The following is a 13,690-nucleotide window of genomic DNA, read 5'->3' on the forward strand; positions in this document are numbered from 1 at the left end:
CGGGGATAAGGGAACCCAGGTCCTCCCGCTCCACTGCGTCCCCGCCCAGGGCCCTAACAGCGTGCTGTGTTTTGACATATTTAGAGAAAAAGTATGAACGAGTAGAAAGAGAGGCTGTAGGGGGTTCGCGGCTCCCTCCCCATCCGTCTGGGCGGGAGACCACAGCCCTGGCTACGATACTTCCGGGGTACCTTGGTTCAGGGGAAATAGCTCAGTGTTCATGGTTCTGGCCTGCAGTCAGGCCGAACAACAGTAGAGAGTCTGTTTGCCCGGGGCCCTCATTCAGGGCAGGGCCGCTGTCGAGTAGGGGCTCTGGCCTACAGTCAGGCAGGCAGAGCAGCAGAAGGTCCATTTGCCTGGCCCTTGATCAGGGCGGGGCAGAAATCAAGTAGGGGGGCTCTGGTCTACAGTCCGGCAGAGCCGTCGCAGTCTCGGGGAGGTTAGCTCTCTGGTGGGAGAGTCAGCACAACCGTCTGACGTCCTGAATCAGGCGGGTGCCAGAGCAATCAGGCCTCCTGAGAACCAAGTGGGGAGGCTGCTACTCCTGACGGTGGGGTGCTGGTGGTCGGGGAACCCAGGCCCTCTCGCTCCACTGCATCCCATCCCAGGGCCCTAACAGCCGTGGAGCGGTCCGTTACTGCGTCAGTGGGGAAAATCCGACAGCAACACACTGGCCGGCTTGTAGTCAATAACACAGCTGAACCCAATTCGGCTGCCCTGGGCTCCTTGCTACACGCCCATTCCATGTGTACATGGGTTCATGGGTGGCAGGTCTGTAGATATTTTGGTGGTGCCCAGAACCCGCCCCTACTTTACCCCCCACCTGCCCAAGGCTCCGGGAGGGAGTTTGGGTAAGGAAGGACATCTGGGGTGCAGGCCCTAGGCTTAGGCAGAGTATTGGGGTGCAGGCTGCAGGCTCTGGGAGGGAGTTTGGGGATGGGAGGGGGTGCAGAGGGAGGGGGTGCAGGGCTGAGGGGTTTGGGAGGCGCTCAGGGCAAGAGTCAGGGTGTAGGGGGTGAGGGTTCTGTTTGGGGCTGGGAGGTTTGGGGGGTTAGAGAGGCTCAAGGCTGGGGCAGAGGGTTGGAATGTAGGGAGATGAGGGCTCTGTCAAGTCTGGAGATGAGGGGTTTGTGGTGTTGGAAGGGGCTCAGGGCTGGGGCAGAGGGTTGGGGTATGGGGGGATGAGGGCTCTGTCTTGGGCTGGAAGGGAGGGGTTTGTAGTGTTGGAGGGGGCTCAGTGCTGGGGCAGAGGTTTGGGGTATGGGGGGATGAGGGCTCTGTCTAGGGCTGGAGATGAGGGGTTTGTGGTGTTGGAGGGGGCTCAGGGCTGGGGCAGAGGGTTGGGGTGTGGGGGGATGAGGGCTGTGTCTAGGGCTGGAGATGAGGGGTTTGTGGTGTTGGAGGGGGCTCAGGGCTGGGGCAGAGGGTTGGGGTATGGGGGGATGAGGGCTCTGGCTAGGACTGGGGATAAGGTGTTTGGGGTGTTGGAGGGGCTCAGGGCGAGGGTTGAGGGTGTGGTGGAGAGGTGAAAGCTCTGGCTGGGGGTGTGGGCTCTGGGGTGGGGCAGGGCTGGGGATGAGTTTGGGGTGCAGGCAGGCTGCTCCGGGATAGGGGCCAGAGAGGAGGACTCCCCCCAGCCCTTTCCCTGCCGGCTACAGCGAGCTCTGGGGGAGGACAGTGAGTGGCAGCCCCACCAGCTTCTCAGTGTCCCTGGCATCTGGCAGCCCCGCTGGGTCTCTGTCAGGATAGCACTCTCCGTTACGTCTGTGCTTCCACAGCGGGGAAGAGAGGTGCTGCTCATCTGGCAGCTCTCTCTGTTCTGAGCTCGAGGCCCAGCCTTTTATAGTGCCGCTTCCTGCCCCGCCCCTCTGCTGCCATGGGTGTCCTGGTTCTGCCCACCAGGGGGTGTTCGCGGCTCCCTCCCAGGCTGCCAGGGCAGGAGACCACGCCCCCTCATGACAGAGGCCTTAAAGGAGTTTTAAAGGAAAGGAGTTTTAAAAAAAGAAAGATTGCTTAGCCTTAGAAGAAAAAAGGAAAGAAAGGTGATTTTAAATAGAAGGAAGAGGGGAAACTATAGAAAGCAACAAGAGAGAGGAGTGTGTTTTATAGATTAGTAAGAACGTGGTAAAAGGTTATTGTTGTTGGGACTAAAAAATAATAAGAGTAAAAAAATTGAAATCAATTTTAAAAAGCAAAGGCTCATTAAAGGAAAGAGGAAACTCTAAAGGAAGGTTGAGAAGGTCGGGTGAAGGAAGGTTGAGAAGGTCCTCGGGTAAAGGAAGGTTGAGAAGGTCGGGTGAAGTAGAGCACAGAGCTGTGCAAAAGAGAGTAAGATCCTTTTTTTGGTTAGTGAGAGAAGGAGAGTATAGAAAACAGGAAGAGATCCTTTTTGGTTAGTGAGACAAGGAAAATATAAAGAAAAGGAGTCCTTGTGGCACCTTAAAGACTAACAAATTTATCTGAGCATAAGCTTTCATGAGCATCGGATGAAGTGAGCTGTAGCCCACGAGAGCTTATGCTCAAACAAATGTGTTGGTCTCTAAGGTGCCACAAGTCCTCCTTTTCTTTCTGCGTATACAGACTAACTCGGCTGCTACTCTGAAACCTGTCATTATGCAAGGAAAGTATAGCAAGCTGCAGGAGGGGCGGAGGGGGAGGGGGAAGAGACCTTACCCTTCATAGAATCATAGAATCATAGAATATCAGGGTTGGAAGGGACATCAGGAGGTCATCTAGTCCAACCCCCTGCTCAAAGCAGGACCGATCCCCAATTAAATCATCCCAGCCAGGGCTTTGTCAAGCCTGACCTTAAAAACCTCTAAGGAAGGAGATTCCACCACCTCCCTAGGTAACACATTCCAGTGTTTCACCACCCTCCTAGTGAAAAAGTTTGACCGAATATCCAACCTAAATCTCCCCCACTGCAACTTGAGATCATTACTCCTTGTTCTGTCATCTGCTACCACTGAGAACAGTCTAGAGCCATCCTCTTTGGAACCCCCTTTCAGGTAGTTGAAAGCAGCTATCAAATCCCCCCTCATTCTTCTCTTCTGTAGACTAAATATCCCAAGTTCCCTCAGCCTCTCCTCAAAAGTCATGTGTTCCAGTCCCCTAATCATTTTTTTTGCCCTCTGCTGGACTCTTTCCAATGTTTCCACATCCTTCTTGGAGTGTGGGGCCCAAAACTGGACACAGTACTCCAGATGAGGCCTCACCAGTGTCGAATAGAGGGGAACGATCACGTCCCTCGATCTGCTGGCAATGCCCCTACTTATACATCCCAAAATGCCATTGGCCTTCTTGGCAACAAGGGCACACTGTTGACTCATATCCAGCTTCTCGTCCACTGTAACCCCTAGGTCCTTTTCTGCAGAACTGCTGCAGAGCCATTCGGTCCCTAGTCTGTTGCGGTGCATTGGATTCTTCCATCTTAAGTGCAGGACTCTGCACTTGTCCTTGCTGAACCTCATCAGATTTCTTTTGGCCCAATCCTCCAATTTGTCTAGGGCCCTCTGTATCCTATCCCTACCCTCCAGCATATCTACCTCTCCTCCCAGTTTAGTGTCATCTGCAAACTTGCTGAGGGTGCAATCCACACCATCCTCCAGATCATTTATGAAGATATTGAACAAAACCGGCCCCAGGACCGACCCTTGGAGCACTCCACTTGATACCGGCTGCCAACTAGACATAGAGCCATTGAGCACTACCCGTTGTGCCCGACAATCTAGCCAGCTTTCTATCCACCTTATAGTCCATTCATCCAACCCATACTTCTTTAACTTGCTGGCAAGAATACTGTGGGAGACAGTGTCAAAAGCTTTGCTAAAGTCAAGGAACAACACATCCACCGCTTTCCCCTCATCCACAGAGCCAGTTATCGCGTCATAGAAGGCAATTAGATTAGTCAGGCATGACTTGCCCTTGGTGAATCCATGCTGACTGTTCCTGATCACTTTCCTCTCCTCTAAGTGCTTCAGAATTGATTCCTTGAGGACCTGCTCGATTTTTCCAGGGACTGAGGTGAGGCTGACTGGCCTGTAGTTCCCAGGATCCTCCTTCTTCCCTTTTTTAAAGATGGGCACTACATTAGCCTTTTTCCAGTCGTCGGGGACTTCCCCCGATAGCCATGAGTTTTCAAAGATAATGGCCAATGGCTCTGCAATCACGTCCGCCAACTCCTTTAGCACTCTCGGATGCAACGCATCCGGCCCCATGGGCTTGTGCTCGTCCAGCTTTGCTAAATAGTCCCGAACCACTTCTTTCTCCACAGAGGGCTGGTCACCTCCTCCCCATGCTGTGCTGCCCAGTGCAGTTGTCTAGGAGCTGACCTTGTTCATGAAGACAGAGGCAAAAAAAGCATTGAGTATATTAGCTTTTTCCACATCCTCTGTCACTAGGTTGCCTCCCTCATTCAGTAAGGGACCCACACTTTCCTTGACTTTCTTCTTGTTGCTAACATACCTGAAGAAACCCTTCTTGTTACTCTTGACATCTCTTGCTAGCTGCAACTCCAGGTGTGATTTGGCCTTCCTGATTTCACTCCTGCATGCCCGAGCAATATTTTTGTACTCCTCCCTGGTCATTTGTCCAATCTTCCACTTCTTGTAAGCTTCTTTTTTGTATTTAAGATTAGCAAGGATTTCACTGTTAAGCCAAGCTGGTCGCCTGCCATATTTACTATTCTTTCTACACATCGGGACGGTTTGTCCCTGTAGCCTCAATAAGGATTCTTTAAAATACAGCCAGCTCTCCTGGACTCCTTTCCCCCTCATGTTATTCTTCCAGGGGATCTTGCCCACCAGTTCCCTGAGGGAGTCAAAGTCTGCTTTTCTCAAGTCCAGGGTCCGTATTCTGCTGCTTTCCTTTCGTCCTTGTGTCAGGATCCTGAACTCGACCATCTCATGGTCACTGCCTCTCAGGTTCCCATCCACTTTTGCTTCCCCTACTAATTCTTCCCTTGCGGCTGCCCCCGGGAAAAGAGGGAGCTCCCAAGGCTCACAGCCCCCAGCATGGTTATCTCTGCCTCTCGGGCGGACCAATCACAAACTGTTCTACAGCTGCATCATAGAATGCATTTTCCTGAACCAATCCTATCAACCCAAGATTTTTAAACAAGAGCCCTCTCCCTCCCCTCCCCGCCCCTCCCCTCACCACCCACCCCCTTTAACTGCCTTATTCTTATCTAAAAAAACAGGCCCCAAGCACCTTTCCCACTAGATAGATAGATAGATAGATAGATAGATAGATAGATAGATAGATAACCCCATTGGCTTTAAGCCCTTTTAAATTTTATGGAACTTTTCTCACTGGGGCTGACAGACAAACAACAAAAATAATTTTCGGGGTTTTTAGAGAGTGTTCCCTGTTTTAAAATGTCACAGTTCAATTAGGGCTTGTCTACACTGCCACTTACAGCGCTGAAACTTGCCCCGCTCAGGGGTGTGAAAAAACACCCTCCTCAGCTGGAGCCGCGAGGACACTGCCACCTTAAAGCGTTGTCGCGGCAGCGATTTCACGTGGGCAGTGTAGACACCTTCTTAAGAGTTTAAACCAGTTCGTGTTACAAAGGGGCCTCTTTATTTCACTACAGAACAGGGGAGTTCATTTCAAGGGTTACAAATGTGTTAAATAGATTGTGAATGGTAATATTGCTTTCTCTTTACCATTAATGTTCCTGTAAACAGGTGTTGATCTTACTAGTGTTCAGTAAAACTTGGCAGCCCCTTAGATTTACATTTAGTTTTAATCCTCTGCCTTTGCTGCAAAAAAAATTTAAAAGCAGAAGGGCCTGCTTCAAATAGATCAAATTTGGCCTTTGATTTACACTTAAAAAATGACTAGAAAAGAAAAATGTGGGGAGGGGGGCGACAAATACCTTATCTCTGGTTTAAAAAAAAAAGCTAACTGATTCACATAAGCTGCTTTTTCTTGTGTTTTGTAGAAATCCATACTTTCAAAACATGAGGTTTTTTACTGTACCCTGATTTTTAAAGCTTTCTTTACAATTTCAAGGTAACCAAAAAAACCCAACTTTCTCTTTTTGCATTCTTTGATATATTAAGTCCATTTAAACAGTTAAAAAAGAGCTTGTACCTGGGTCTCAGCACATGGACTGCAAACATTTAGAAACAAAGACAGTCTGATCATGCAACAAAAAATCATACTAAAATCCCTAAGTCAATAAAAACTTAATTTAACTTTAAGAAATTACTTTTGTAAACTGCCTGTGGTTTTAACCCCTAGATGCTTCTTTATTTTACACTCTTAATAAGTTCAAAGGGTGTCTTTTGAAAAGGAATCTGCTGTGGGTTCTTGTTTGTTTTAAATTCATACATGTTCTGGCCATCTTTACAGTGAAACAACTTTGGTCACAGGACATGCGAGCTAAACAGGGGAAGGCAGCTATTTTTAAATCCTACTTCATGCAGATTTTCTATGACAGGCCTAAAGCAAACTTGTTTGTCCTGGTTTACATTTGAAAATAACATGAGAAAAGAAGAAGAACGTAGGTGTGTGTATGTTGGGAACAGAACAAGCCCCTTATCTCTGTCAGAACTTTTTCACATCAGCTGCTTTTTCTTCTTTTTTGTCTAAAACCAAACCTTAAAAACATGAGGGTTTTAACTGTACCCTGATTTTTAAAGCTTTCTTTACAATTTAAAGGTAAAGCTGTTTTGGTTTGGGTCTCTTTTTGTATTCTTTTATATAGTAAGTTTATTTAAAGAGTTAAGAAAAAGATTTTGTAAATGGTGATATGGCCATTCCCATTTCTGTAACCAGGAGGCTTTGAAATCTACATGCCTGTTTCCTTTAATTAACTTTACGGCCCTGGCTTTTGCCTAATGGTAACTAGACATCTTTTGAAAACAAACTGGCTAATTCAAAAATGCCCCTGTCAAACTTATTACTAAAATGCTTTTTGTCTTCTTAGAAACAAAAAGTACAAATGAAAAAGCCTTTTTGCTTTTATAAAGCATTACTTTTAATACAGCCTCTAGACCCAAAACAAACACAGAAGCATGTATCTATGTCTCAGCCCGTGGGCTGCAAACATTTAAGAACAAAAGCAGTCTGATAGTGCAACAAAAATCTAAAATATTTAAAAAGCTTAATATAACTTTCATCGTGTGTTAAAACTGTTACAGCATTTTTAAAAGGTGCATTTTTATTCCAGTCCAAAACACAGCCTTGTTTTTTTCCGGTGAACAGGAGGTTTAACGTCATGGCACTGTTTCCTTAGGTCCTGTCTACGCTGGCAAGCTGCAGTGTGGTAAAGCAGCTTTCTGCGCTGCAACTGGTGAGGTGGACGCACGGCCACGCCACTCACGGCGCGGAAACAGGGCAGTTGCAGCGCTTTAAAAAAAGCCCTGCACAGTTTACAAAACTCTCTGCGCCGGGGCTACAGGCTGCGGTGCCAGTGTAGACACCGAGGTCGATTACGGCGCTTCGATTGGCCTCCGGGAGGTGTCCCACAATGCCTGCTCTCGCCTCTCTGGTCATCAGTTTGAACTCTACTGCCCGGCCCTCAGGTGACCATCCATCATCCCCACTCCATAAACTCCTTTGCCATTTTGAAAGTCCCCTTCCTGTTTCCTCAGTGATGAGTGCAGCGCATCTTTCCAGGTGGCTAGGCCTGCTCCACGCACCAGGTGATCCCCCTCCTTGGAGCTATGCCGAGCTGCTGGACCCCATCAGCATTTGGGGAGAGGAGGCTGTACAGTCCCAGCTGCACTCCGGACGTAGCAATTATGATACCTACTGTGACGTTATTGACTTGAACTGGGACCATATAGATCATTGGTGCAACCAAGGTCCTGTAGTGGCACCAAATCTTGTATAAAGGGGGGTCCAATAAGGTGTCTAAGGCAAGGTTATAGTTTGCTGGTTATGATTATGCTCTCTATATGTTTGTGTCATTTTTGTATGTTAAGTTATAAGTATTGGATCTATAGTGTCTGTGGTTCAGATTTGTACTATGCTTCTGGGTGACACCCCAGACAAGTTCAAAAGGAGGACTTGTGGCCCTTAGAGACTAACAAATTTATTTGAGCATAAGCTTTCGTGAGCTACAGCTCACTTCATCGGATGCAATGCCTAGCCTGCTTGATGGCCGATTAAGGACCATCAGCTACACAATTGACCCATTGAGAGAAGGCAGACAAGCCTTGGGACTCAGCACAGTGTGCAGGGACCTGCCTATGGACAGAACTCGGAGGTTTTTCCAGGCCACGTGATGGACAGCTTGTCTTGGGACAAAGAAAGAAAGACCACATGGCAAGAGAATATAAAAAGCTGCTGCAGCTCCTCCATCTTGTCTTCAGTCCTGCTTCATCCCTCTGGAGGGACTTTGCTACACTGAAGCTTTGAACCAAGAACTGAAAGACGCATCCCAGCTGTGGATGTTCTCCAGAGACTTGATTTGAACCTGCAGTTTATTCTGTCGCTGCCGCAAGCCTGAACCAAGAACTTGGCCATGACTGTATGTCATTGATTCCATTTCACCAATTCTAGCTCTCATCTATAGCTTTTTCCTTTTATGAACAAACCTTTCGATTTTAGATTCTAAAGGATTGGCAACAGCGTGATTTGGGACAAGATCTGATTTGTATATTGACCTGGGTCTTGAGCTTGGTCCTTTGGGATCAAGAGAGCCTTTTTTCTTTTCCTGGGGTATTGGTTTTCATAACCATTTGTCCCCATAACAATTGGTGATACTGGGAAACTGGAGTGCCTAAGGGAATTGCTTGTGTGACTTGTGGTGAGCCAGTGGGGTGAGACCAAAGTCTGCTCTGTTTGGCTGGTTTGGTTTGCCTTAGAGGTGGAAAACCCCCAGCCTTCGGCTGTAACTGCCCTGCTTGAAGCAGTTTGTCCTGAACTGGCACTCTCAGTTGGGTCCTGCCAGAACCAGCATCATTACACCTACGAACAGATTTCACGATGCATGACAGAAAGGGGCGATGACCGGGACACACGGCAGTTTAGGATCAAAGTGAAGGAGCTGCGGAACGCCGAGCACAGGGCGCGGGAGGCAAACCGCCGCTCCGGTGCTGCGCCTATGAGCTGCCGGTTCTCCAAAGAGCTGGACATGATACTCCGCGGCGACCCCACCTCCATTGCTAACACCACTGTGGACACTTCGGTGGCTCGCATGTCAGTTGAGAGTGGACCGAGCCAGGAGGAGGAAATCTTGGACGAGGATGTGGAGGGGGACCCAGAGGCAGAAGATGACTTGGAGGTCAGAGATGCCTGCGGCCAGGAGCTCTTTTCTACCCCGGATGTTGGCGAAGCACAAAGTGGAGAGGAGGCCCCTGGTAAGTGGATTTGATTTTGGGACTCGCTGAAGTGGGTTGTTGGGGGCAGGAGGGTTGCAGAAAGCAGGCTTGTCTCCCACCGCATGCCACCCTGCCAGAAGCAGAGGGGTGGGACAGGAAGCGGAACTATAAAAGGCCGCCCCTCCAGCTGAGTTGGGAGAGAGCTGCTGGAGGAGCAGGACGTCTCTTCCCTGCTCCCCTAATGGAGAGTGCTATCCTGACAGAGAGCCAGAGGGGCTGCCGGAGCTGCCAGACGCCGGGGACTCCAAGGAGCTGGTGGGGCTGCCACTAGCCGTCTACCCCAGCGAAGCGAACAACAACCCTGGGACCCATGTACACATGGAATGGGTGTGTAGGAAGGAGCCCAGGGCAGCCGAATCGGGTTCAGCTGTGTTATTGACTACAAGCCGGCCAGCGTGTTGTGATCGGATTTTCCCCGCTGACCCAGTGGCGGACCACTCCGCTGCTGTTTAGGGCCCTGGGTGGGGACGCAGTGGAGCGAGAGGGCCTGGGTTCCCCTACCACCGCCACGCCACCGTCAGGAGTGGCAGGCTCCCCACTTGGTTTTCAGGAGGCCTGATTGGTCTGGCACCCGCCTGAATCAGGACGCCAGACGGTTGTGCTGACTCTCCCACCAGAGAGCTAAGCTCCCCTAGACGGTGACGGCTCTGCCGGACTGTAGGCCAGACTCCTCTACTTGATTGCTGCCCCACCCTGATCAAGGGCCAGGCAAATGGACCTTCTGCTGCTCTGCCTGCCTGATTGTAGGCCAGAGCCCCTACTCGACTGCAGCCCTGCCCTGAATGAGGGCCCTAGGCAAACAGACTCTCTACCATTGCTCGGCCTGACTGCAGGCCTGAACCATTAACACTGGGCTAATTTTCCCCTGAACCAAGGTACCCCGGAAGTATCGTAGCGAGGGGCGTGGTCTCCCACCCTGATGGACAGGGAGGGAGCCGCAAACCCCTTACAGCCTTTCTTTCTACTTGTTCATACTTTTTCTCTAAATATGTCAAAACACAAGAACGCAACCTTCCCCCGGCCAAACACAGAAAACAATACAAAAGAAATGTTCAAAAAGGCCGACGGCGCCAAAAACGTACACGACCGGAAACGGGGACGGAGGGCTGGACGTAAACCCTACACAGGGTGCGGAAACCTGTCAGAAAGTACACGGTGATGAAAGCTCTCGAGCAGTTAACTAGTCACGTGAAAACCCCCCTGTACATAGCAATCCCCCCTGTACATAGCAATCCTCTGTTTCATTTTGATGCTTTTTGATGTATTGTTCTGCTTTTATTTATTTGATATTTTAAATAACTGTATTTAGAGTGATACATTGAGGTATAAATGATCTACATGCCTTGTCCTGTACAGAGCACACAGACGGCTCCCCTGGATCCCACAACCCACACAGGGAGAAAGCTGTCGCAAGCGTCAGCATCTCCAAAATCGTATCAGAGCAAGAAAAGGCACCTGCTATTTCCCACCCTTGTACAGTGTAGACACGGGGTGAGGGCGAGACCCAGTGACCCCGGTTAGTCCTGCTCCATCTCTGCCGTCTGGGTTTCCATCGACAGCTGTTCACACTCGAAACGCAGGGCGGGGTGAGGTTCGCCCATCAGCCAAAGAACCTTAATGTAAAGCAGCGCGCTCCTGCCAGTGCCCGTGGCAGATCCCCCATTTGAAGGGTGTGATCATTTCCGCCCTGAGACGGACGAGACCTCGTGTCCTGGTGTTAGGGGGCGCTGTGCTCTGTACCCCACATATCCCCCTCTCCCTGCCCCCCAGCCTGATGTTAGGGGATGCTGTGCTCCGGATCCTACATATTCCCCAGCTTCCAGGCCCCCTAGCCAGCGTTAGGGGGCGCTGTGCTCTGTACCCTACACCCCCCATCTCTCAGCCCCCCTGCCAGGTGTTAGAGGGCGCTGTGCTCTGTATCATATGCATTTCCCAGCCCTCCTGCCCGGCCTTAGGGGGTGCTGTGATCTGTACCCTACATATCCCCAGCCCCCAGCCTGGTGTTAGGCAGTTTCTAGTGTCTGTGAACTTACTGCATGTACCGGAGTCTATCAGCGCATGCTGGGTGCCACACGCTGTGGGTATGGACAGGGCCCGACGCTGGAACCTGACCTGAAGGTGGGATTGGCCACTGTCCTGGTGGTTAGGACACAGGCAGGTAGTAGAGGGGTTCTGTGCGGGGACCCGATTCTGCCTTTCTGTCTGGCCGATTCCTTCTAATGAGGCTGAACCTACCCATCTCCCGAGACTCAGCATAGCACAGGACTTGGGGGGCACCTGCTGGCAAAGTGGCCTCAGTCCCCACCGTACAGGCAGGGGTCATTCAGCTGGTGATAGCCCTTCTCTCAAGCCCCCAAGCACCTGTGTGTCACGGCTGCCTGCAGGAGTTCAGGGCCAACAACTGCCTGGTGGGAGGGAACAGGGCCTGGCTAGGCAGGGGCTCAAACCGGGGAGTGTCAGTTTGGATCCCCAGCTAGCCATTGGGGTGCAACACGGGGGGCGGGCGGGGAGATCAACTCCAGCCGCTTCATCATAAACCATGTCCCTGAGGCCTCAGTAGAAATGGGGATGTTCCCCTGGCAGTATGCAGGTGCGAAGGACTTCAGAGGGAGGTGGCAGACGTGCCCTTTTGATGGCGGTCCCTGAGCACATGGGGAGAGCAGGGCCAAATGTCTGTTGGCAAATGTTCGTTGGCAAACGTCTGCGACTCACGGGCCCTGGGTGCACACACCCTGCAGGGGAACGTGTACAAGCCCAGCCCAGCCTGAAGAAGACCAGCTCTGGTGTAAGGGAAGTCACCGTTTTTTTCACAAGAGCGGGAAACTGACGTTGGATAAGCCAGGAACTCCTGATCGGCACTTTCATCCCTCCAGGAGACCAACCCATCTAGCAGAGAACAGGGGGACATAAAGGCTGAGATGAAGCTAGATTCATGCTCTCCAGGATGCCAGGGTGCCCTCATGGTCTAGCTGAAGACGGCCTGGGGGTTCCCAGCATTGCCCTCTTGCCGTTTCTCTCTGGAGCCCTCACCCTGCACCCTGGCCTGTCTGTTCTCAGGCAGCTGTTCAGGCAGCTCCCCAGCGTGGAGTTCTTGGTTTAACGGCAGGGGACAGGGACTGGGAAGGAAATGTACTGCCATGCCAAGACTGGGAACGGGCTGGTGATAATGCCCTGGGGTGCCTGGCATGTCAGTACCCAGCGGGGCCGGGAGCCAAGCGCCCCCTGGAGCCATCTGTCAGGCCCTGGGTCCGTCCTGTGCTGGGCTCTCTCCTGCCTGACATTGGCAACAGTCTTAGGCTGCTCCAGCCCTGCTCCTGGTCCTCCTCCAGCCCTGCTCTCACTCCAGCCTCGCTCCACCCACGCCCCGGCCTCCTGAGTCCAGCTCCAACCACGAGGCCTGACCACCTCCAGCACCTTCGCTGACACCATCACTTCCAGAGGGAATGGCATTGAGGTTGCCGGGGGAACAGGCATTCTCCGTCTGCCCGGAGCCATTGTTCCATTCCCCAGGACAGTCCGATGCCAGGACAGTCTCCCTGAGCTCTGGAGAGGACTAGAGGTGCCTTCGGACACCTGCCGTGCAGCTGCTGGAGAGTCAGCAGAATTGCTCGGAGACAGCCACGCTTGCCTCCCAGCCTGGGAAGCCCAGAGGCCCAGAGCGTAGACGTCTCTCAGAGCATCTCTGCTAGCAGGAGACACTGGGTGAGGAAAGGAGCCCCCCCACCCCCCAAGCAGGGGCCATTCAGAAGACCCAGTGTGGGGGGAATAGGGCTGTGTGTGTACAATGTCTAGCACTGCGGGGCCCTGATCCGGGACTGAGGCCCCTGGGCACTACAGAAATACAAAGGAGAACAGCAGGGCTTGAGGATTTATAGGCTCCATTTGAGGAGGGCTGGTTGCGTTGAGCCAGCAGTGAATCCCCAGTAACACAGAGCTCCGCTAGTGAGGGAAGATCTGTTTCATCTTCCCTACCTAGCACAGTTCACAGCTAAGCACTGACAAGCTGCAAGGATCCTGGCGGGCCCAGGTATGGTTGTAGCAGCATTTTCAATGTTTGGAAAAAGCGAGATCTGTGCAGTAGGCAACGTAGCTCCATCTGGGCACCAGCCAGCTCCTGTGCCCCAGAGAGCTCCCACAGCTCCCACTGAACCAGGGACGAAGGGGGCAGGAGGTTGGAAGAGAACGTACCAGCCTGGGACCCAGGAGACCCATGTTCATTTCCCAGCTCTGCCACAGATGCTCTGTTTGGCTTCGGGCTAGTCCATTATTCCCTCTGTGCTGCGGTTCCCTGCCTCTACAGTGGGGGTAGCAGCCAGGCCCTGCCCTGAAGGGGCAGTTAGAATAAATGCAATCGA

Source organism: Lepidochelys kempii, chromosome 23 (assembly GCF_965140265.1).
Source record: "Lepidochelys kempii isolate rLepKem1 chromosome 23, rLepKem1.hap2, whole genome shotgun sequence".
NCBI lineage: Eukaryota > Metazoa > Chordata > Testudines > Cheloniidae > Lepidochelys > Lepidochelys kempii.